Below are 10,528 nucleotides of genomic sequence, written 5' to 3' on the forward strand. Positions count from 1 at the left end.
ACCATGGGAAAACCAATATGGACTTCAAGCTTTGATGTTTCTACCGGATTCATGTGTGCAAAAAGCTGCTCCTATCCCTTGAATTTATTTACAGAGCATATTTTAGCACATACTAACATTCCTATTTCAGTGAACAAATGAATTTCTAACAGAATGCTGAGAAACTAAATCTCTACTATTGAAAATATAGCAAAGCAATACTACGGTTCCAGGACTTTGTCTACAAGAGTCTTTAAAGATCTGCCCCTGATATTTACCAAAAACTATTCTAACTATTCTAACACTCAACACATTTGTCTATATAGAAGTGAAATGCTAGGTTCCATGGCAGAGAATATACTCTTGCATATGGACAATAGTGAATTTGTCTTGAGCACAGATTGGTTTCTTATACATTCAAGACCCAATGGGGCATGTTTTTGAAATGACAGGACATCTTCTAGCAGAAAACCTATGCTATGAAAAAATAAAAAAAAAAGAACAAACAAACAAAAATACCAAGAATACTCAAAAGAAAGTCTTGAATTCTTTACTTTGCTCAGACATACTAGTTTATTTAACACAGTATTAACAACTAGTAGTAGCACTGGAAAGGATTGAAAAGAATGGGTTAATACAACATGTCCACTGGAATCATAGCCACCACCCTTCAAGAATACTATAGTTGAATGCTGTCTACTGCAACCATGTTAACAATGTCATGTAACCCAGGTGTGTAACCAGGAAGAGTATGGAGAGAATCCAGAGTAAAAAACATACAAGTTTCCATCACTCCACTTCTTCCGTAGAGTCTGGTAATACAGGCCTGTAATGAAAAAATGACGGCAATGAGCATGAAGAAGGATAACCCTCCACAGATGGCCCTCCACAGCCCCTCAGCTCCAAACAGCAGGTCTCTCACCCTATCATGGCTCTGATCCTTGACACTCAGGAAATGCTTGGATACTGAGTCAAGACATCTGAGTCACCACCCCCCACTCTCTAATTAAAACAGGGAAACAAGAGGAGTCCTGGGTGTCTGCCCTTCATACTGCCCAATGTGTGCTCACATTTTACCTCCCTGGTTTTACAACTCATATCAGGCTGTACTGACCAAGGTCTTGTCTGCCTTCATTTGCATGCTGAACACCTAAAACCCACTGTACTCAAGGTTTCCCCACTATTGCCTCATAGCCAAGACACTCTTCTAACTGTTGTCCACGGAACAGCCTAACATCGAGTAAAGCTCACAGCTTAGGAACTGAGTATGTGTTTGTTCTACACAACTTTCTGCTTATTTCCTTTTCAGTCAGTGAACAAATGTGTATTTCAGTACATGCACTTTGGCAGGGGATATACTGCCACACATACCAAACAAAACCCTGGGTGAGAAAGGGATCAGTAAGGATTGGTAGGCAGCCACCTACCTATGAAGTAACTTACCCTTTGCATATTCTGAAAGCTAAGTGGGCTCACAGATTGAATGTTGATATCTGAAGTTCCTGGGATCATGGAATAGGACACCAGCACCAAATCTCCTTTGAAAGGTCTGAATGCTGAAAAAGACAACAAAGTCAGAAGTATATGAATTGCACTAGGATCACATCCCATTTCCTAAGGCCCTTTGTCACTGTAATCTGCTGACCAATATTTCCTGCTGCATGTAGAGTAACTTTTCCAAAGGCTTACTTATGGAGGGAAAGCTTGGGCCATTTTAATGATGGGTTTCTACAATGATTTGTCAGGCATCAATAATGGCATGAGTGTGCCTGAGATGGAATTACGGCTAGGAGACCTGGATTTCCTCCTCAATTGCTCACACTGATATCTACTTTGAGAATGGTAGCTAGCTACATATTACAGCCACATGCTTGAACCTTGGTACCTGGTCTAGGGACAAAATATCAGAACCTATCTATTGAGTATTCTAGAAAGAGGACACAAAGAGAAAGAGACCTGTCTGCACCTTTGTTTTGAAGTGATGGAAGTATTTTCAAGGTAAATCTCTTATACATGTGTGATGTTCTCACTGATTTGATTTTTTAATGCATTCTGACGCAATGGCAAAAGGACTATGATCTCAGCACTCAGAAGGGCAAGGGAAGGGTTTCCTAATCAAATGAACAATTTTCACATATGTTGTTTGTTTCAGGTAACTTTGAGGAGGCCTATGCCACACATCAAAATAAAAAAAAAAATAGCCAAATAAATAGAGTAGTGAAAACCATATGGACACATGATGATGACATTCACAGGGGACAGAATCTGTAGGCAATAATTAAAGTATTGCCCTTTTCCCATTAATTGTGCCTTACTTTCCATTTCAAGGACATTCCTAACACTCTCAAGAGCTTCTAAACCAAGCACAATACCTATATGCCTTGCCCAATGTTGTTAAAGCTATAAATTCTACCTCCAGAAAACAGGTGTATAGGAAAAGAAACATCCTTGCTAACGTAGATGTTGTTCTGCATTACGTGAGTGACACATTTAATACAAAATTTCTTGCTGAATTTTGATGGATCCTAAGAGTCAACAGGATTGTTCATAATTTTCACCTACTAGAGAAGGAGAGAGTAGCTGCAGGTAAAACAATTACATGCAGGAGTTTGCACACTTACCAAGGAGTCACCATCTAAACAACATGTTTTAGTGTGTTGACTTTTTGCAATTTTGAGGATACTTGCAGGACACAGTCTTGTGTCAAAGACAATGGACTTTATGATTCATACCAAACAGGCCTCCTGCTGAAGAAATCCTTTGAACAACTCTTCTCAAACCACAATGGAATACTACTAAACATTTTCTATTAAAGATATTCTATGGACCTGAGATGATGGCATAAATTCTGTGTTCTTGCTCCATGGACTACTAATTGCCTAGCAAATGTGAACTTCACACCTTTGTTTAACTCACTCCCAAACTAACCTTCTGACCTTAGGAATACAGTGTTCTTGCTTTCTGGAAACTCAAAATTCAACAGTGTAAAGTACATTTAAGTATCTACTTCTGAACAAGTTGTAATAAAGGTTGTAACTCAAATTAGAGAACCGTTTTGCACATTTATGCAGAAAGAAATTGCTAGAATGATATGGGGTGGTGTAATTTGAGGAAATGGGCTTTGAGGTAAATGGGAAGGAAGAGAAATGGGTTACCTTGGAGACAGGAGTGGAACAGAAAAATGTCAACAAAGAAAAGGATGAGCAGCATAATTTTGGAGAAGGGAGGAAATCATGCTAAACCCTATGTGGACTGATATAGGAGCTTGCAATGCACTGGAAGAAGTAACCCACAAGAGATTTCAAAGACAAGACATGCAAGGCTTTCACCATTTATCTATAGTCTGGAAGGTACTAGTATCCTGGCTTATCAAAGATAATGACCCTTATTGGAGGTAGTTTTCTTTTGAACTTTCCTTCATTAAAAAATCCATGCACTTTCTTTATATGGAAATAGAATAGCCACATGAGCACAAAGCAGAAAACCATCTCCTGCAAACCATACTGCACAATTCCATTATACAGAAACAGTGACTGGCTGCCTCTTTGAAAAGCAAAAGTGAAAAAATGTGCATGTTATTGAAATATCTCAGGAAGATACACAAAAGAGCAGCAAAAAGGGCCATTTGTACTCACCATTAGGACATGCGGAACAATTTGTGAGCTGTGTAAACTCATCACCTTATTCATCTGATCCTTAGTTTGGATGCACTCATTATGTGTAGAGGGAGAAGAGTGATGATAGTTATTGTTCTAAGATCCCTGATGGACACTGGAGTCACTGATAACAAAGGCTGATGCATGTCTTTCCAAAATCTAAATAGTTGCCATTTCCACCTCTCACTCAGTTTATGACTTGCTATTTATCACTACAGATGGGATTGTCCCTCTCCCAGGATTGCTTGCACTGAGAAGACAAGAACTCAGCTCCTGTCTGACTGTTCACCACCACTTATGTCAGCATGCTGGGGAATGAGCATTTCAAACTCTGACCCTTCTGCATCCTGAGTTTACACTAACCCACAAGCATACGGGACTCTATATCATTAATGAATTTTCCTGGCAAATTTCCATTTCCCCAGTTGTCATTTTTCTCACCACAGAAATACCAGTAAAATTAAAGCAAAGAGTGCAGATACAGTCTAAGACCAAGAAAGGCTCGAGGATTCATTCGTCCCCACAACCAAATGGAGTAAAATGGAGTGTCCAAATCATGGTGCATCCTTCTGTTAGCACCCATAGGTCAAATTCAAGCTGACTGTTTTCCTGATGAGTATAACTCTCTGAAAGAAATAGGAGACAGTATTTGAGGCCTGTAATTCCAGCACTTAGGAGTCAGAGATTGCAGGTTTGAGGTTAGCCAAGGGGTCATTGTTAATTTGAGGCCATGTGATGTATAGAGTATGTTTCTGTTACATAAAACTAATATCTAAATGAGAAAATTTACCTGAGATTGTTTATTTAAAACAAGGCCTTATACTCTAGCCCTGGATGACATGAACTTATTATGTGAACCATTCTGGCTTTGAACCCACAGAGATTCTATATGCCCTTGCCTCCCAATGGTATAATTAAAGGCATATTCCACCATGCCATTCATGAGTTGACTACAACTTAACAATTCTTGCTATAACCAAGAGATAGATGCTTACAGGATAAGGAAATTGTACATAAAAAGAAGAAAAAGACGATATTGGTTAAATAATAGGTTACATACACTCTTTTTGTAATAAAGAACTTTTTTCCTAACAAAGACCTATGCTGTGTCATACTAATGAAAAGTGAAAATTTGCATTTATTTTATGTTTGTGTGTTTTTTGTTTTTTTAAAAATATTTTTAAATTCATTACAATTTATTCACTTTGCATTCCCAACTGTAGCCCAGTCCCTCATCCCCTCCCTATCCCACAATTCCTCCCACTTTTCCTCCCAAGACTTTTCCCCACTCCACTATTAGGGGAAGTCTTCCTCCATTTCACCAACTGACCCTAGCCTATCAGGTCTGTCTGTTTTTCTTACACTTCAAGTTTTTAGGAAGTTCTGAAAAAATGAAAACAAAAAACATGACTCTGTTTTCCAGTTCTCAATTTGCAGGTAAATTTCCATTACTAATAACAATAATGATAAATAGACCTTGATCAGTACTGATAAAAAGGCTTTTCTGTAGCCTATGCCTGAGGCTATACATTAGTTCACTGTAGACAAACTAATTATGTTTCTAGAACTGTTACATAATCTATAGCATAACTTCGTTGCACAGTAAATACACCTTGAATATTGTATAAAACAGTATAAAATATATTATGTTTATCATTCTAATTGTTTGTATTAATAAAGGAGAAAATAGACTTTTCCTATCAGTGGAAGTTGCTTATTATATGAGTTCACATAATTGTCATCATTCAACATGTTTAAATACTAAAGACAACTGAAACAAAACTTTAGGAAGAGAAAAATAGAAACATGATACTGCAACCACATATCAGAAGCCGATTAAACTCACTCTACATTAGTGTTGGTCTTATCCAGGAGAGAAATCAAAATCCCACTAGGCTAAGAGACTCTGGAAAAACTCAGTGTTACCTTGTTGGCATTCAGGACATGAGTTGTTTCATCTTCTTCCACAAGAATGATGATATTTACTCCGATTCTCACAGGCATATTACCACAGACTACTTCAGTGTGGAAGAATATGGATTTGTTAATCCATCCATAATTGGTACACAATTTGGTCATGACTCCTTGGACAGACATCAGCACTGAGTTTCCTATTGAACAGGTAACAAAGGTTATACTGGTTCATGTCAAATGCAAGCAACCAGTATTCAGAAGCTCTACTCTGACCATCTGTACTATCTGTTTTTATGTCAACTTGGCACATACTAGAGTCATTAGAGTGGAAGGAACCTCAGTTGAGAAAATGCCCCCACAAGATCAGGTTGTAGGCATCCCTGTAAGGCATTTTCTTAATCAGTGCTTAATGGGATGGTGGTCTTGGGTTCTATAAGAAAGCAGCCTGAGCCAGTCATAAGTACTAAGCCAGAAAGTTGCACCCCTCCATGGTCCCTGCATCAGCTCCTGCCTCCAGGTTCCTACCTTGTTTGAATCCCTGTCCTCACTTCCTTCAATGATGAACAGTGTTGTGGAAACACCCTCCTTCAAAAGTTGTTTTGGTCAAAGTGTTGCATCATAGTAAAGTAACACTACAGACCACCCCGGTAGATATGAACACATATCATCCCCTCTCTGACCATAAGACAAGAACCATTTCCCTCCTCTGGGGAGCATGCTAAGGAGCATCTTTCAAGGGCAAGATGCAAAGTCATGTTGACAACACAATTCACACATGTGTGTCCTGTGAGTGGGTCCAAACACCATCCTGCATTAGTCCACCAAAGCAGCTTGGGCCACAGTTTAGTACTGGCCTAAGTCTTGTGAACTCAGGGACATTCTTAGCTCAACAGCCACTTGGGATGGAGGCAGAATCCTCCCCATGGTTCCTGCCCACTGCACCTCATCTCATGTTGGAGGAGAACCTTTCTAGGGAGTCTTTTTGAGTGGCAGACATGGGCTAACAACCAGAGGATTACGTTGAGGCTGTTCATGTGGTGTTTCCTCAGACTTCGTACTCCACTGAAAGATGGCAGATATCCTCTGTAGAAGATTCAGCATAATGGTATCACCATCAGCCAGGACAATGCCCAAGACTTACAGATTAATCACCACGTCTCCTTTGTGTGTCTCTCGGACTGTGGGCCAGATCCTCAGCCTCCATGGGATGTTAGTGAATGTCTAAAGGGAGGCCCTCAGGAGAGCTAGGGATCTTGCACTTCCCAGGCTGCTGTCAGCTTCCCTTAAAGCTTCCCAACCAAGGAGAGCCCACCCTTATGCCCTAGCCAGCCAATGAGAGTCAATGTTCTTGCTTATGTCACAGCTATAGCCAATAAAAGGCAAGGGACTGAGCCATTTGGCCCCTCCCTCCCATCGTGAGTTTACCAGTGTGAAGGTCTCAGGAAAAGCTGCTTGTAGGTGCCCTTTGGTACTAAGTTTGGATATAAGGCCTTAACCCTACATTTTGTCAGAGGATCAGGAGTTTGTCTTAGGAGGTATGGCAGAAACACGAGTCCCTAAAAGTCCACTAAAAATCATGCTTGATGATGGAAATAAGCACTATCTACATAGTAGCAGTTTGAATCAGGGATAAAATGTGCTTGGGTGAGCTGGGCACAGTGGCATACATCTGTAACCCCAGCACTCAGATAGCCAGAGGCAGGCAGATCTCTCTGAGTTGGAAGCAAGCATAGTCTACAAAGCAAGTCCACGACAGCCATGGCTACACTGAGAAACCTTGTCTCAAAACCAACAAAAAACAAAATAACAACAAAACCAACCAAACAAACAATCAAAAGAAAAACAACAAAAATGATACACTGCAGGCCCTTGTGGTGCACACCTGTAATCCCAGCACTAAGCAGAGGCAGGCAGGACGCTGTGAGTTTGAGGCCAGCCTGGTCTACAGACTGAGTCCAGGACAGACATGGCTACAGAGAAAAAACTTGTGTTGGAAAAGAAACAAACATGTCCTCCTATGTGGCCTAGCAAGGCTGTTCCTCCCTGGAGGGGTGGGGGGTTAAGAAGCCAGTCATTGAGTTCATGTCAGAAATAATTCCTGTTCCCTTTACTAGGGAAAACCACTTGGATACTAAGCTACCATGGGCTACATCTGAGCAGGGATTCTAGGTTATATCCTTACATGGTCTTTGGTTGGAGAAACAGTCTCATAGAGGACCCTCGTGCCCTAATATATTTTGTCCTTGTGGAGCTCCTGTCCTCTCCTGCACTCTGCCGAAGGTTTGGTTATGAGTTTCAGTATCTGCTTTGATACACTGTTAGGTAGAGTTTTTCAGAGGCTCTCTGTGGTAGGCTCCTGTCCTGTTACTTGTTTTCTCCTACTTCCCATGTCCTAGGGTCAGATAGAAAGGGAGGAGGACCTCCCATAGCAGTGGACTTGGAAAGGGGCAGGGAGGAGTTGAGGGAGGAAGGGTGGTGTTAGAAAGGAATGAGAGAGGGGGCTATGGCTGAGATTCAAATAAATAACCTGTGATTAATATAAAAAAATTAAAATCAATTAAAAAAGAAACAAACAAAAATAACAACAAGAACAAAAATTCAAAATGCTTGTGTTGGTCTTTCGCAATATAAAAGTTTGAGGATAGAATTCCTATGTTTTGTGTGTGTGTGTGTGTGTGTGTGTGTGTGTGTGTGTGTGTGTGTTTTGCTTTTTTTATTCAAACTCTGTAGTTTGGAAACTAAAACAAAACACAAATATCACCACCAAAAGAAGTCGGGGAGATGGAAGCAGTGCTTCTGTGTCCAGGATGGGAACAGTGAGGTAGACTACAGTCACAGAAGAGACCAGCCCCTCTGGTCAAAGCACCAGTGAAGGAAGCAGAGTAAGACCAGGGAAGGGCTACAGTGTCCTCCCCCTTCAATGGGGACAGCCATCCAAAATTGGAGGAGACCATGGTCTCCTTAAATTATCATCCAAATGACAAAACCCATGTGTATGGGGTGATCCATTGTTCAGAACTACCCTGGGCCCTCTCTTTCCAACCCTGTATGAACCAGCATTAGATGTCAGTCAAGGTTACAGGAGTGACACTATGAACAAGAAAGGAGGGACCCACATCACAGCTCAAGGTTTCCAGCCCTGCTAGGTATCTGGTGTAGCAGGCAGGATTGTCAGGCTGTTGGTTGAGACAGGAACAGGAAGGTAAGGGCTGTGATGGGTCCCTTCTCCCCAACCCTCACTTCAGGTCCCCCAGGGCTTCCTCTTGTGCATTGTCCCTTCTGTGAACAGACCACGTCATTGCCACTGCATGCCAGAGCCTCAGCCTCTTCTCCTCAACCTGCATTCACAGAGTCCCCTTCCTCCTCCTCTTGTTCTCCAGTCTCTGCCCCTTCACACCACACCACCTCTTGCAATTATGCCTGGATCCTGTGTTGGTTCAATAGGGTCCAGAGCCTTCCCTCTGCTGTCCCAGGAGCCTCCCTGGGCCCCAAGCATGGGAAGATATGAAGCCAAGCACTGTACCAGGCAGGCAACATATTTAAGATGGTAGCCATCTGCAACATGAAAAGACCACAGATGTCCACATAGCCGGGCACACCCATGGCCTCAGCAGGTTCAAGGGCCACACATTCACATGATGATATATCTGAGCACTGCTGTAGGACAGTGACTTCAACACACACAAACCTCTGCTGGGGATAAGTACCACAAGCTTGAGCCAGAACCACATTCTTGTTGATCTTGAACCCAGGTTCTCTGGAATAGCAAATAGAAGTGCAAAGGATGGTATTTGGTCTACAGACTTTCCTTCAAAATATTTACCAGACAAGTTAATCAATATTATAGCGCACTATGTATGACTCAGTAGTGTCCTAAAATAATGAGGTATGATTTTTTTTACATGGTAGAAATATTATCAAGCAATTCCAAAATAAATGTATTGTAGGGCTATGGATTAACTGAAAGATAAGACTGGTATATTCTCCAGTGCATGTTTGTTTTTGTTTGTTTATTTTTCTCATTTTCAATATACTATCCACACTCAACAGATCTTTTAAATACCATTTAAAAATTGATTTGGATTTTTGTTTTCATCTTTAGTATTTCTGTTTTGCATGCTGTTTTGACACATCTTTCTTTTTAACTAAGGTGGGGTGCCAATTCTGGTTTGGTCCTCTTTATTTCATTCATCAGAATTTCATGGGTCCATTCCTTTCCTAAGCCTGAAAATTTGAAGAAGTAGACTTCAGAGTGAAATTTGTGAATACTAGATTTGTGGTGGCCTGGATTTGAAAGTTCCTTCAAATATACAGGTTATGCATGGACTGGAAATGTCAAGGGCTGAAGGAATGAGATGTAAATAAAAAAGCAGCTTTTATTGCTTTGCAACAGTTCTCTAAGTGGAGACCTGGGGTGATGAAAATAACTAGCACCCTCCACTGGCCTAGTATGGTTTGAAGATGAAAACTGGACTTCCACCTAGATACCACATCTGTGTTCTACTGGACAGGCGCTCTTTGCCAGCGCTTCCAGAGCCACTAGTAGACTCTACCAATAGGCTGCTGTTCCAAAGTGGTGGTGGTGTTCTATCCATGACCTTGTAATTAGAACAGGTCTCAGAAATTCCATTTCCTGGATGTGTGTACTTCTATTCACAGTGTAAGTGACAGCAATTCATTCCATCAGTCTTCAGAAGTCAAATTAAATATAAATGCCAAGGTTATGTACATCTAAGCAGTCTCAGTTAATGTGTGGTTCTACTACTATTGACCTACCATTGACATAGGCTTCAGTCTCACCGTTTGGAATTGTCAGACAAGTTGTTAGAGCTGAACCTTCTCCTTTTGATGGAGGCCTTTTATTTCTCCCAGAATAATATAACTGGGGGAAATTTCCACTCTTGTGCCATCCATTATTTCAATATTCTCATAGTCAGATTGAGAGACACAAGTATATCTTTATGGTATCTTCAATTCTG

At 40.9% G+C, this 10,528-nt stretch overlaps 1 pseudogene; it reads right to left on the minus strand.

Moving 5' to 3' along the window:
* Window positions 1-610: 610 nt before the first annotated feature.
* Window positions 611-10,144, minus strand: LOC129676365 (cancer/testis antigen 55-like; annotated as a pseudogene).
* Between the last annotated feature and the right edge of the window lie 384 nt (window positions 10,145-10,528).

This window comes from Psammomys obesus, unplaced genomic scaffold (assembly GCF_907164565.1).
Source record: "Psammomys obesus unplaced genomic scaffold, mPsaObe1.curated_primary_1811, whole genome shotgun sequence".
Taxonomy (NCBI): domain Eukaryota; kingdom Metazoa; phylum Chordata; class Mammalia; order Rodentia; family Muridae; genus Psammomys; species Psammomys obesus.